At 33.7% G+C, this 15,810-nt stretch overlaps 1 long non-coding RNA gene and 1 other non-coding gene across 2 annotated transcripts in view; one reads left to right on the top strand and one right to left on the bottom strand.

The window, feature by feature from the left end:
- The window catches only part of LOC132681931 (uncharacterized), a 97,522-nt gene that overhangs the window by 20,460 nt on the left and 61,252 nt on the right, over positions 1-15,810 (top strand). The gene's annotated exons all lie outside the window — the stretch shown is intronic.
- LOC132682647 (U2 spliceosomal RNA) lies at positions 8,853-9,045 on the bottom strand. The gene has a single exon (XR_009611806.2). It is a non-coding gene; the product is annotated as a U2 spliceosomal RNA (small nuclear RNA).

A 15,810-nucleotide genomic window follows, 5' to 3' on the forward strand; every position in this document is an offset into this window, starting at 1 on the left:
TTTCATTTAACATAGCTCCATCAATATCAGGTCCTTTGTCCATTTTTTAATCGGTGATTTGTTTCTTTTGCTACTGAGTTGTATGAGTTATATATATATTTTGGATACTAATCTCTTATCAGACATATGGCTTGAATATGTTTTCTCCCATTCTGTAGGTTGCTTTTTCACTCTGCTGATTACTCATTTGCTTTACAGAAACTTGATCCAATCCAATTTATCAATTTTTGCTTTTGTTAGCTATACTATTGGTGTCATACCCAAAAAATCATTGCCCAGACCAATATCAGGAGGCTTTTTCCTTATGCTTTCTTGTAAAAATGTTATAGTGTTATATGTTATGTTTAGGTCTTTAATCTGTTTTGAGGTGAGTTTTGTATGTGGCATGACATAAGAGTGTAATTCATCCTTTGGCATGTGATATCCAGCTTTCCCAGCACCAATTATTGAAGAAGCTATCCTTTCCCCAGTCGTGTGTACCTGGTGCTCTTGTCAAACATCACTTGTCCATAAATACATGGATTTATTTCTGGGCTTTATATTCCTGTTTTTATACCCACAGTATACTCTCATGATTACTGTAGCTATGTCGTATATTTTGAAGTAAGGAATGTGACACTTCCAGCTTTGTTTTTCTTGCTCATTGAGCTTCTTTGAAATAATCATCTTTTTCATTGACCTTCTTTAATTTGATTTTTAATTTAACTTTTTAGAGAGAAAAAATGCAGGTGGGGGGAGAGAGAAGAGGGAGAGAGAGAGAGAGAGAGAGAGAGAGAGGGAGAGAGAGAATCTTAAGCAGGCTCCACGCTCAGTCCACAGCTTGACATGGGCTCAATTCCATGAACCCAGGATCATGACCTAAGTGGAAATCAAGAGTTGGATGCTCAATCGACTAAGCCACCTGGGGGTCCCTAAGATGATTTTTAAAAATTCTTTGTTGGGGAACTTGGAGATCTCCATTTCTTTAGAAAATTGTGTTTCATTGGTGGTGCCATGTTTTCCTGATTTTCATGTTTTTATAGCCTTGAATTGGTATCTATGCATTTGAGAAATAAGTTACCTCTTCCAGACTTTATAGAATGATTACAAAAACCTTCCGCTATGTGTGGGTGGAAGGGTGGCAGCTGGGTAAGGTGCAGTGGTTCCAGCTCTGGGGAGGGACAGTGGCATAGTCTCCATGTGGATCAATCAGCTGAGTTCAGCATTGGCAAAATGGTGCAGGTCATCAGCAGCCAAAGCTGTGGGTGTCCACAGTGGCAGTGAGGGCTATTGGGGTTCTCATTGGTGGACTGTTAGGGTCCTTTTGTTCCCTTTTTCCACTATGGGGGAAAACCATGACCAAAGGTGTTCCTCTTACCCCCGAGTCCAGCATGCAGGCATGCTCACTGCAGCAGTGGCTGCACTATTCAGTGAGCAGGTGAGCCCACTGTGACAGTGGATTTTTGTGCAGGGGCACTCATAGAGCCACCGTGGAGTGCAGATTGCAGACCCACACTAGGAAGCTGGATGCTCACCTGTCTGGCTCTCCTCCCCATGGGGGGCACTTCTGGGTTTGGGAGTTCCTCTTGCCAGTGAGCTGTGCTGGCCTGTGGGGTGGGGTGATGCAGGTCAAGTGAAACTGTTCTTCCTACCCTTTCTGTGTGGTGATTCTCCATTTTTTCATTACACCATGTTGCTGTACCTTCTTAACTCATCTCCTCTGCTCCCACAAAGCTATTTTCACTTGTGGATAGCTGTGTAATTGCTGCTTTCTGTGAGGAAACGAAGGATGGGATCTCTTACTCTACCATTTTGCTGATGTCATTTTTCAGTGAATTAATAAATGTATTTATATTTGAGAGAAAAAGTGCAAATGGACGAGGGGCAAAGAAAAAGGGAAAGAGAATCCCAAGCAGGCCCCACACTCAGCGTGGAGCCCCACGTGGGGCCTGATCCCATAACCCTGGGGTCATGACCTAAATGGAAATCAAGAGTCAGGTGTTCAAATGACTGAGCCACACAGGCACCCTTGAGTGAATATATTTATGATTCAAGGTTAACTTACATGCAAAGACATGACATTGGCTGAAAAAAGGACTTTTGAAAGAAAGTCGCTTGAAAAATTCAAACGCATTATCCTCTATGGAAAATAAATATTATTTTGTATGAGTACCTTCTGCTGTTTGAGAATAAACAAGAGCAGGCACATATGAGATTATTATGAGATATTAAACCAGATATGTGTTTTACTAACTTGCAACTATTTTGTATAGTAAAATCTTTCTTTCATAATAAAATTATTTCACTCTGTTATAAAAATTTTATTGAGTAATTATCTCTAACTAGAATATTATGAGTTCCTTGCAATACCCAGTGTATTAGTGATGGAAAAAATGTACTTTACTAGCTGTAAAATTTTTAGAAAAAATGATGGAAACTCAGGGTTAATTTTGTTATAGAGAAGAAGTGGCCATGTCAGACACTGGAAGGCCTTGGCTAAGGAAACTCAGAAACTTTGTAAGATTTAAGGCATTAGTAATATTTTAAATTAGTCATAATCTATATCTGTCTTAATTTTATACATCGAAAAATTTAGTTGCTGAGTACTTAAAGACATGTATAATGTTATAGAAGTTAACAAAGCACAAAATGTTATCCACTAATCCTAATTTATATTTTCAATCTTGTTTCCCCTGAATAGAGAAGCATAGAGTAGAAAAAATTACTGGCATTATTTGTCAGCTGATTTTATTACCCTCTTCCCATATTTATTACTTTACTTCTATCATTTACCCTCAGCATGTATTAATTCACGCAATTTCACTATTGAATTAAGTAGCAGGCATTGTACCATTATGCTTATCTAGGCATTGAAACATATGGTAGGATGAATACCATCTGGTGGAAGCATCCTGGATTAGAAAGTTCTCTGGCACAGCACTTGTAGAATACTGGCTGCTGGGCTAAATATTATTAAGCTAGGCTGTGTTTAAAATGCCCTATCAGTTAGTTGAATATTACAACAGAGCATCACATTTGGCCTTATTAAAATTTGCTAATACAGAACACTGGAAGGCATTGGCCACACATGACATAAGCTGAAAGTGGGTCAATTTAGTTCTTACCAGTCTATTACACAAAATTTCTATGGAAATCAATGTTATTGTTGGTTAGATTCCAATTATTCATAATATCCATGAAATGGATAGGACAATTTTCTGCATAATGTTCTTCAGAATAATAGCAAGCTAGAGAGCATAATGATAATTTTCTTAAGAAAGTAATTCCAGAGAGTTATTTTTGGACAATGTGGTCCTTGAATCCATAAAAGTAAACACCCACTCATACACATAATATATATTGATTCTAACAAACCATGGGGAAATTTCTAACTATAATAAAATTTTATATAATAAAAATATAGAATTATAATCTATTATACAGTGTAGGCAGTTCTCACATTTCATAGTACTGTATTAACTGCAACTAATACCATTCACAGTTGTGTCCTCACTTGACACAGTTATGTGGAAATAGATCACTGTTATATATGGCCTGTAACCTACCGAGTTAACATCTTGTTCAACTCAATGACCTTGATGGTACAAAATGAACAAACTCCTTGAAAATGGATTTATGTAAATCAAACTTATACTCTAGCATCTACAGACAGCCACTTGTCAAAGAGTTTAATACCGAAGATGGGTTAAATTCTCTTCTCTATATTCTCTTAGAATACCTACGTATTTTTCTCTACCTGTTGTAGTAATCTAGTTATATGCATCTGTCTCCTGTTCTTCTATACTACTGATATTATAGATTGAAAGTTCTTTACATAAAGGACATTTTTACTATTCCTTTTGAATCAGAACACAGTACGCTTATACAATTTAATTGTGATATATTCCTTTGGGTTGTGTTACAATATTTATTCTGAGTATGATTAACAAAAATAACTAACTAAATAATAATAGTTTTGCACTGTAGCCCATTTGACTCTATATAATCTAAATATAGGCATATTTAAGGGATCACTGATCATTCACAGGTATACATAAATAATTATTTGCAATCATATTGCTTTCACCTTTTCTGTAATAAAATGTTTAGCATATTTCAACCTAATTTCACCTCTTTACTGATTTTGAAAAATATTTTTAACAAATATTAAACATTTTTTCTAACTTCTACATGTTTTGTTTATAATTTTCCAAATATGTTGTTATTATATAATCTGTTGATATTTGATTCATTAAAGCAACCTTGGACATGCAGTCCACAGTCTCCATCTTTCACTCATCAACTGACTGTTTTTCACTCTGTTATGTGTATATACTCAACCCAGCTCAAAAAAATATTTATCATGTTATCATAAAATCATGAAAGGTTCAATGGCGCAGGTTTCTCTAGGTATTAATGGCTTATATTTGTGAAGCGTGTATGGAATGCATTACACTTGGGATCATGATTCTTGGAGGGAAGTTCATTTTGAGCTAGAGTTGAAATATAAAAACTAGATGGAAATATCTCAGAAGAAGGCTAGATCCCAGACCCACTATGAGGCAAATAGGTAACCACAATGAATAGAAAAGTTAGAAGATTTCATGAAATTATAAGGGGGAAAAAAGTGTGTGTGTGTGTGTGTGTGTGTGTGTGTGCTATGTGTGAGAGAGAATGGGAGAGAAGGACATCAGACAATTTTAACTCAAACCCAATTTATAAAGTTTATAAATTTATTTTTATAAATTTATATTATAAATTTATAAAGTTGAGCCAGGAATAATTTCCCCCTAACATATGCAAAAAGTATTAATTCAATTTCAACATTCAGATTTTTATTTCTTAAAAATTGTTTCCACAGCAACAAAACCAAAAATAAACAAAAACATCCAACTAAAAATCTTCTATATATGAAAGCAAACCATCAAAAAAATGAAAAGGCAACCTACCAAATAGGGGAAAATATTTGTAAATCAAATCTTTATAAAGGATTAATGTCCAAAATATATAAAGCTCATACAATTCAACAGCAAGAAAACAAATAATCTGATTTTAAAATGGACAAAAAAATCTGAATTAACATTTCTCCAAAGAAGGCATACAGATAGCTATCAGTCCAATGAAAAGATGTTCAACATCACTAATCATCAGTGAAATGAAAATCCAAAGCACACTGAGGTATCGCCTCACACATTAGTATGCTATTACCAAAAGTATAAGAAATAACAAGTGCTGGTGAGAATGTGGAAAAAACCAACCCTTGTGTACTCTTTGTGAGAATGAGAATTGGTGCATCCGCTGTAGAAAACATCATGGAAGTTCTGTAAAATATCTTAAATAGAACTATCATATGATCCAGCAATTCTTCTTCTGGGTATTTATGCCTCAAAAGAAAGAGAAAGAAAGAAAGAAAGAAAGAAAGAAAGAAGACAAAGAAAACTTTAACTTGAAAGAAAGAAAAGAAATAAAGAAAGAAAACTTTAACTTGGAGAGATATATGCACTTCGATGTTCATGCAACATTACTTACAATAGCCAAGATAAACAATAATCTAAGTGTCCATTGATGGATGAATGGATAAAGAAATTGTGACATACATACACACAGTGGCATATTATTCATCCATTAAAATGAAAGAAGTCTTGCCATTTGTGACAATATGAATAAACCTTGATAGCACAACAGTAAGTGAAATAAGTCAACAGAGACAAATACCATAGGGTCTCACACACAGAATCTAAAAACAAAACAAAACAAAAATCTTAGCTCATAGATACAAAGAACAGATTGGTGGTTGCCAAAGGCAGGGGGTGGGAATGGGCAAAATGAAGAGGGTCGAAAAGTACAGAATTGAAGCTAAAAAGTAAATATCCTTGGGTATGCAATGTTATAAAATAAAGTCCTGGCTATGTAATATACAACACAGTGACTATAGTTAATAATACCATATTGCATGTTTGAAAATTATGGGGAGAGTGGATTTTAAAAGATCACATCAAAAGAGAAAAACTTTGTCTAATTATATATGATGACAGGTGTTAACTAGACTTATTGTGGTAATCATTTTGTAATATATACAAATATCAAACATTATGTTGTACACCTGAAAGAAATATAGTATTATATGTCAATTATAGCTCAAATAAATTGAAAAAAAAAGAATAATACTAAGAATAATATTATGTGGAGAAATCTTGAAGTCAAAGAAGAAAACTCTTACAAATTTCTTAGGTAAGATGTTTTAAAAATGATGAGATATAAAAATGATATAGTTTTAGTGCAACATCAGGATACATATTTGGATAATATTTTTCTAATTGAGATTTTGTATTTAAAAAAAATTTTAATGTTTATTTATTTTTGAGAGAGACAGAGCGTGAGCAGGGGAGGGGCAGAGAGAGAAGGAGGCCCAGAATCCGAAGCAGGCTCCAGGCTCCAAGCTGTCAGCACAGAGCCGGATGCAGGCCTCAAACCCATGAACCTTGAGATCATAACCTGAGCTGAAGTCGGATGCTTATCCGACTGCGCCAACCAGGAGCCCCTCTAATAGAGATTTTTAAAATCACAAGAAGTCAATACAGTATATTAGAAATAACATTTAACTTAAAATCAAGAATCTTAGGAATCTTGGGTTACAATTCTGGCTTTTCAATATTCCACTTGTGTGATATTGGACAAAGCATTTTATTCTCAATGTCTGAGAGATAGAGGGAGAGAAAGAGAAACTGATATTGCATTTGCATGAGATTTCATCTGCCCTAATTTCCTCACCAGATGTTCTAAGGAGCAAATAATATATAGCAAGAACCTAAGCCACATATCTACAACGAATCCTACAGATCCAAAAATACATTTCTAGACATGTGAGGTAAAATCTGTACCTCAAAGTTTGCAATGAACTGATTGTGCCTTCTGAAATATATATGTTGAAAGAAACCCTAATCCTATTATGATGGTTTTCAGAAGTGGACCCATTGAGTGATAATCAGATCATGAGGGTGGAGCCATGAAAAATGGGAATAGTGCCATGAAAATGGGAATGGAGCCATGAAAAATGGGAAAGAAGCTGGATCTTAGACAGAGTATACAAGCTCGCAGTATAAGATTAGCAAGTTTGGGGATCTAATGTACAGCATGGTAATTATAACTAATAATATTGTACCATACACTTGAATGTTGGGGAGAGGAGACATTATTGTTCTTACCACACACACACACACACACACACACACACACACACACAACTGTTAACTATGTAATGGGATGGATTTGGTTTCTAATGCTAGCGGTAATAAGTTTGCTACATATAAATACATCAAATCAATAGCTGTACACCTTAAACTTATATAATATGTTGGGTCAATTGTATCTCAGTAAAGCTGGGGAAGAAGAAGAAGAAGAGGAGGAGGAAGAAGAGGAAGGGGGAGAAGGAAGGGGAGGGGAGGGGGAGGGGGAGGAGGAGGAGGAAGAGGAGGAGGAGGAGGAGGAGGAGGAGGAGGAGAGTGTAAGAAGAAAGAGAAGAGGCAGCTGTCTCCACCAGAGAACAAGTTAGCCCTCTCTCTAGCGTGTGAGGATGCAATGAGAAGTCATCAGTGTGCACATTCAAGAGGGCCCTCATCAGAATCTGACCATGCTGGGATCCTAATTTCAGATGTCAGTCCTCCAGAACTGTGAGAAATAAATCTCAGTTCTTTAGAAGCCAAAGATAGATAGATAGGTGATAGATGATAGATGATAGATAGATAGATGATAGATGATAGATAGATAAAATTTCTTATCCTGGCCTCACTTACTTAGATGTTTCCACATGAGTGAAATCAATACTGAAGGAAGTTTTGAATTTGATATCTAACTCCCAGTATTTTAAAGGAATTTTTAATTTAGTGTGAGTTGAAAAATTGATTTAGTTTGAATGTTTTATTTATTAATTTAGACTTTAAATACATTTCTGGAAAGTGGAAAATATAAATATATAAGCCATAATTCTACTATCCTGGTGTAAATTTATTGATGATCCAGGTATTTTATTTTATTTATTTTTATTTATTTTTTTTAATATATGAAATTTACTGTCAAATTGGTTTCCATACAACACCCAGTGCTCATCCCAAAAGGTGCCCTCCTCAATACGCATCGCCCACCCTACCCTCCCTCCCACCCCCATCAACCCTCAGTTCGTTCTCAGTTTTTAAGAGTCTCTTATGCTTTGGCTCTCCCCCACTCTAACCTCTTTTTTTTTTTCTTCCTTCCCCTCCCCCATGGGTTTCTGTTAAGTTTCTCAGGATCCACGTAAGAGTGAAACCATATGGTATCTGTCTTTCTCTGTATGGCTTATTTCACTTAGCATCACACTCTCCAGTTCCATCCACATTGCTACAAAAGGCCATATTTCATTCTTTCTCATTGCCACGTAGTATTCCATTGTGTATATAAACCACAATTTCTTTATCCATTCATCAGTTGATGGACATTTCGGCTCTTTCCATCATTTGGCTATTGTTGAGAGTGCTGCTATAAACATTGGGGTACAAGTGTCCCTATGCATCAGTACTCCTGTATCCCTTGGATAAATTCCTAGCAGTGCTATTGCTGGGTCATAGGGTAGGATCCAGGTATTTTAAATCTTGTTTTTATTTAATGCTTTATTTCTGTCTCACCTTGTTACAGACATGAGCTCATCTCACTTTGAATTTTTTGTTTAATTTTAAATTATAGGTAATTTCAAAATATTATTGTACTATCTTATTGATAGAACTCTTCCATAATGATATCTTTTAAGAAGATTATTTCATTGGGGTGCCTGGGTGGCTCAGTCAGTTGAGTTCCTGGATGTTGATGATTTTGGCTCAAGTCATAATCTCCTGGTTTGTGAGATTGAGCCCCGTGACGGACTCTGAACTGACAGCACAGAGCCTGCTTGGGATTCTCTCTCTCTTTCTGCCCCTCCCCCACTCACATGGTTTCTCTCTCTATTTATAAATAAATAAACTTAAAAAAAAAGAAAGAAAAAACTAACACTAATGTTAAACTTTACACTTGATCTTAGCCAAAAGGCCAAGAAGTGATTAATGTTAAACTTTAAAAATAGGAGTGAAATATGGAAAGCATAAAATTGTTACCAAAAATAAAATTGCAAGAAGCACAGACCAGATACAGATAGATACATTACTTTAAAGTGTTCAATCTCAGCAGATAGGAAAAAATAATGATTTATCACAGTTCATTTATCAAATTGCTGACACATTTTTATTTAATAATAAGTAGGATTCGTGTATTTTCAGGATAAACAGATATTTATAAAGTTGCTAGAAAATCATTAATTTCTACTCCTGAAACTAATATTACTACTATATGTTAATAACTAGAATTTAAATAAAAACTTGAAACAAAAAATATAAAAAACAAAGTTGTTGAAAAACAAATTTGTAAAATTTGTATTTTTGAAAACTAAAATTAAACTAACTAAAATTGAACAAAAGAAACTTACAAAACTCCCGGATTTCCCATCTTAAATTCTATTTCTATGGATATATATTGAAGACGTAATAGATAGATGCAATGTATTCTTGGGAATTACTTCAATTGGAAAATATGTAAATTTCAAATATGGATGATTTATTTAATAAATAAATAAACTCAGCTACTCAATAAGATACTATGTAACTATTCACATAAAATATTAAAAGTATTTAATAGTATGAAGAAATGATCAGAACTTATTGAAAAACTTGGTAGATAGCACATGAGTCCATTTTTTTAAAGTATTTTTTATTTGAGAGAGAGAGAGAGCAAACAGGGTAGAGGGGCAAATGGAGAGGGAGAGAGAATCCCAGGCAGGCTCTGCCCTCAGCACAGAGCCAGATGTGGGGCTTGATCCTACAACCCTGGCACCATAACCTGAGCTGAAATCAAGAGTTGGATGTTCAACAGACTGAGCCACCCAGGAGCCCTGAGCCCATTTTTAAGTAAAACAATTACACACATACATTAAAGCATTTTAACAGTAGTTATCTATGAAGTTATCCCTAACCAAATATGATTCATGATATTTAAAATATATTCACGTTGTTGTATTTCTCAAAGTTCCTAATTAAGACTATATTATTTTCATAATAAAATATTTATTATAAAATATTTTTATTCAGCTATTTTCTGAAAGCATGCATGATCTGTGCATCTTACTAACTAACGTGGCATGGAAAGGAAGTACTTTCTCTCACACTGAGGAAGCGCTGTCCCCCCACCCCACATCTTCTCTTCTCCTAGATGCTGATAAGAATCCTTAGTGTATATGTCTCATTGACCTTCAGAGATTACTTTTGAAAATAGAATTTTATGTCAGTACATAAATTCCTTGTCAGTAAAAATGAAACTGTGTGTCAATGGATTTCTATTCCAGATGACTGAGCAAATTACCAGCTGTGTGACTTTAATATCTCATCTTCATTTCTTGAGCTTCAAAATGAGAGAGTGAGAGAAGATAATAATCTCTAGAATTTCTATTACTGGATTCTCAAGCTAGATAGTAGCAGTAAGAGATTTTTCAGTTGTTAGATACTTTAAAGAGTGCTAAGACATATATCTTTCTCTATGGATCCCTGAATATCAGGAATCTCTCTATGGGATACTTCACATGTATGAGATAGTCAAGTTACAGGAGATTATACATAATCACATAATAATTATATATATATATCACATAATAATATGATATTATATATTATTAACACAGTGATGTTATTAAGTTAATTTCATTAAATATTAAAGAAATATAAAAAACTTCTTTCTGAAAAGCTGCAACCCATCCAAAAATACCAATACATACAAAGGTAACTTATTCTCACATAGATGCCAGAAAATCATGTTAAATTAATAATTATAATTTTTGATATTCTGAAGAATATGAAACTATATTGCATATTTACTTGGTTTTTTAAAAATTTGTCTGTTGAGTAGTAATTTTCATCTGCTAGTCTTTTTTCTTTCTTTCTTTAATTTGGCCCAGCTCTTCTCTAAGCTGTCTATTCATTGCCTCCCTAACTTTCAATTAAGAACTAGCAAATATTTTCTTTGGAAGAGTCCTGATGACATTGGATGATCCTGATTCAAATTTATGGGCCAATACATTAAGATTAGAACTTTAAAAGTGAGGGTAACTTTTTTTTTGTTTTTGCACGCATGCGCGCGCGCACACACACACACACACACACACACAGAGTTATTTAAATAGCTTTCACTGCAGTTTATTTTAGATATAAACTGTATGCAATTTCAATCTCTATTTTAGTACGCTATAGGAAAGCATGAGGGAGAGCATGATAGAGAACTTGACCCTGAAGAAAAGTATGGCTAGGGAAAATTTCTCAGTTGCAGAGCTTTCAAATGACTCTTAAGGAAGGTAAGACTCCAATAAAGTTTTTAAGAACACAGTGAAATAAAGGGTAGTTCCACAATCATACACAAATGGTTACCTTTTATGTGTTATGGACATGTTAAGATCACCAAGGACTGGAGGACGGAGGGGAGGAGGAAGAACAGAGAGAGGAGAAAGGAGACAGAAGGAGGTACAGTGAGAAAGCATGGCAAGATAAAAAATGAATAAAATGAAGCCTGATAAAAAATATGGCAAGAGACAAAGTTTTAGTTGCAGAGTTTCCAATTCACTCCAAAGATCAGAGTTTTCTGTAAAACTATTACATTTTAAGAGTTTCTTATTTTTCCAATATCACCTTCTTTGGTGCATGTCTTGCTACATATATGCCTGAGTGAATGATGTGGGGAAACATTAATAGAAAGGATCCTTGTCCTGTATCTGAGTCGAGAACAAGGAGACAGAGAAGCTGTGGAAATACACAGTAAATACAATTAAGTGGAGAATGGAGAAAATTGAGAGCCAGAAATGGTCACATTCTTTTAAGCTCCAAATATCCTCAGGTATCCGGGGAAGGGCACTGAATTTCCCACAGGAAATTTTCTCAAAGGACTGGGAAATCATGAAAGTCTCAATTACTCAAAATCCCAAACCTGTTTTTAAATATGTCATTTATTTTTAATACCTGTTTTATCTCATTTCTCTTTGTAATTGTATTTTTCTCAGTTTTTAAATGTCTTTTCGTCTCTTCTCCACTTTGCTGTACACTTCTTGGTCTTCACAGTTCAGCTTAAAAATGACATCTTTGATCAACTTTCCTGGAGAACATATTTTATAAGATAATAAGGATGATTGTCATTTTATGAATTCATGTTAAATTTGAGGTGTAAGAAATCTTGGCAGTTAGAAATGCAGGAGTAGGCCTGTAATAAAGATAAAGACAGAATACACTGATGAGAAATATTTTACATAGAGGTGACAGTTGAAACTGCTCGTGTGCAAAAGATCTCCAAAAAAGTGAAACTTTTAGGAAGTATCCAGAGTAGGAAATCAATTTTGAAATGAGTTTTGAGATACGTACCTTGAAAATCATTAAAATACAAAATTCAGTACAATACATGTATAGTATTTAATATACTTCACAGTGCTAAAATTATTTGGAAATCAGGAATACATATGTAGTAAATAGAAGGAAACTATGAATACTCAAAAACTAACTTCCTCTACCAGACTAGCTAACATATATAAGGCATTATTTTTTTTTAATGTTTATTCATTTTTTACAGAGAGACACAGAGCATGAGCGGGGGAGGGGCAGAGAGACAGGGAGACATAGAATCTGAAATAGACTCCAGGCTCTGAGCAGTCAGCACAGAGTCCCACGCGGGGCTGGAACTCAAAGACCGCGAGATCATGACCTGAGCCGAAGTCAGGCGCTCAACTGACTGAGCCACCCGGGTGCCCCAATAATGAGTTATTTTTTAATTGGGATGTAACAATATTTTCTTTATGCATATTTATAGACTGCCACATGATAGAAAAATAGGAACAATCATAACGGCTTAAGTAACTGGTGCAAATTTATGCCCAGTGACATCTATTTCTGTTGTTTCATTAGCATATTTGGTTTCAATGCCGTTTTGAAATAATACCCAATTGTGTTTCAATCTTTTCTTTTTATTTTTTTCTTTATTTTCTTTGTCTGTAGGGAAAGTAATCATATATAGTTTTTCTAATCCATAGGCATATTAAGAAGACTGCACAGAGGCCTGGTATGTGTTTAGGGCCCTGGTACATGGTTTCTTGAGGCTAACATTATTATGTACTTCTGTAAGTAGTCATTTTTATTTTAAATGTGCTGTATTTTAATTTCCATGAAATGAAATAAATCATTCCAATATATTATGTCAATACTTTTCATTTAAAAAGACTAGGATTGTTTTCTCTGTTTTATACAGCAATAATTTGATTTTCAGATAGAATATATTACATTAGAAATCATTACAATTTTCATAAAAGAATCACTGTTCTCCTAATGCAATTTCATCAAAAATAAATCTTACTAAATAACATGATGTGCTATACTATAGTTTTTCTTAACTTCCAAACTTGCAACATATTATCCTAAGGATATTACATGATGTGCAATTCTAGCAATGTAAGTTTTTTTTAAGTTCAATATGAATACTGATTTTCTCCACAATTATTTGGCATGTTGAATAATCAAAGCTACTTGTTGTTTAATAAGTTTTTATTCCTAATATAATAAGCTATTATAATTTAATAGTATACTGTAATGCAGTTTAAATAGATCCTGGAAAGAAATAATAAATAAATAAATCCTGGATATAATATGAATAAAATAATTAATCTTAATATAAACAGGTAATATTTCATTTACTAATATATATTGCATTGATAATATTACAGTCATATAATTATACCATAAGTGAATATGTTAATAAAATAATTCATATTAGTATACCCAGTTACATAATATAAATCCATTTGTAAAGTGGAATAGTATAATCAACACTTACCATTTTTACATTTTGGCAATTATAACAGGGAAACATTTCTTAAATATTATGGAAAAGTTGCTATCTTATGATTAAGAACGCAAGCCAATCAATCTGGAAAAGTTAAGGACACCCCGAAACATCCTTAATCTTTAAGGTGATTTCTTTTAAGTCAACAATGTGTTATATCATGGCTACTGAGTAGTCCCCTATCAACACCGGTGAAACACCTCTGTGGTACAAGCTTTTGCTCTAAGTATACTTCTGAGTAAATGATTGTTTCTAGATGGGGAAGGGGGGAGCCTAAAACTAGGGAAAAAACGCACAGAATTTAAATGTTATAATTCCTATTGATATTAATATAAACTTGAGGTTTACATTTTATATTAACATAAAATATAATATAAAGTATTTTATAGTTTATTATTCTAAATAATTAAAATAACTTATTGATATTATTAATATCCATCAATAGTTTACACTATTACTTTTAATATTGCCATAAATATTAATAGACTATATTATTACCATTCATGTAAGTATATAGTAAATATATATTTTACCTTGTATAATATGTATTTTAAGACATATTTAAGGGGCGCCTGGGTGGCTCAGTCGGTTGAGCGTCCGACTTCGGCTCAGGTCACGATATCACAGTATGTGAGTTCAAGCCCCGCGTCGGGCTGTGTGCTGACTGCTCAGAGCCTGGAGCCTGTTTCAGATTCTGTATTTCCCTCTCTCTCTGACCCTCCCCTGTTCATGCTCTGTCTCTCTCTGTCTCAAAAAAAAAATAAATGTTAAAAAAAAAAAGACGTATTTAAGCACATAGAAAATATGGATTTTGAATCTCCAGATTTCTCACGAATCTATCTACCTGTGTAAGCAATAGTAAATTCTCAATAATTATGACATACTATAATATACATCCATTAACAAAAATTGAACTAGAACTCACACTTAAAATGTTTTGAATTGCTGTATTATTTTATTGTTTCACTGTTTTTCATTGGAAATGACAATGATATTTACAATTTATGAAAACTATACCAATATAGCAATGCAATTTATGACATGGCATTATTTATGTAATTTCACAAAAATTTGTATCTTCAACCTCCCTTGGAGTCATAATTCACAATGAACTCATAAGTGTTTTCTCGAAATCAGATATTTTATTTATGAATTATGTTCTTTAAGCTTTAAAATTATCCTATAGTGATATATGTGCTTATTTAAATATATACATTTGCATTTATAATCTTTATAAACAAAATAAGTAAATTTCTATGACCAGAGTGAGTGATTCTTACTGAATGTATTATCTTCACATAAATAACTGCCACACTATTTGTACTATGGCTGAGCTCACAGATGTGATATTCAATATGATTAAGTAGTACACATTTCAATTATAAGGGATGAAGCAAGGATGTGTACTGAAAGTTGGTAATGTGTATTTTTAAGAAATCACAAAGAATGGAAAGGAGGAAGACAATGGGAAATGTTCACATTCCTTTGGGTTATGAAAATTAAGTTTGCATGTTTATAAAGGCTTTACTTCTTTATAGAATATGAATACAGATCCAGCCTCTGCCTCAATATTAGAACATATGTAGTAAAATGAGGACAAGAATAAATCATTAAAATATGATTAGGGTCACTGTTTGATTTTGCGTAATCAGTTTGACTATTGAATTATGCTAAAGCTCAGGATTCTTCTCTGTGTAATAGGTAGTTCACGAAAGGAAAAATAAGAGTCTGTTAAATCAAATTTGGGGAGTTGGTGGTTTTCTTCCTATTATCCCTGCAGTGAATGAAATTCTTAACTGTAGGTTCGATCAATGCTGATGCATCGCTTTTGACAACTCTTTGAGGGGTCTTTAACTCCCTATTTCAACAAGGTAATGAAAGTAAGTACTGAATATGATTTGCTTGGAGAGG

This window comes from Panthera onca, chromosome A1 (assembly GCF_046562875.1).
Source record: "Panthera onca isolate mPanOnc1 chromosome A1, mPanOnc1 haplotype 2, whole genome shotgun sequence".
Taxonomy (NCBI): Eukaryota; Metazoa; Chordata; class Mammalia; order Carnivora; family Felidae; genus Panthera; species Panthera onca.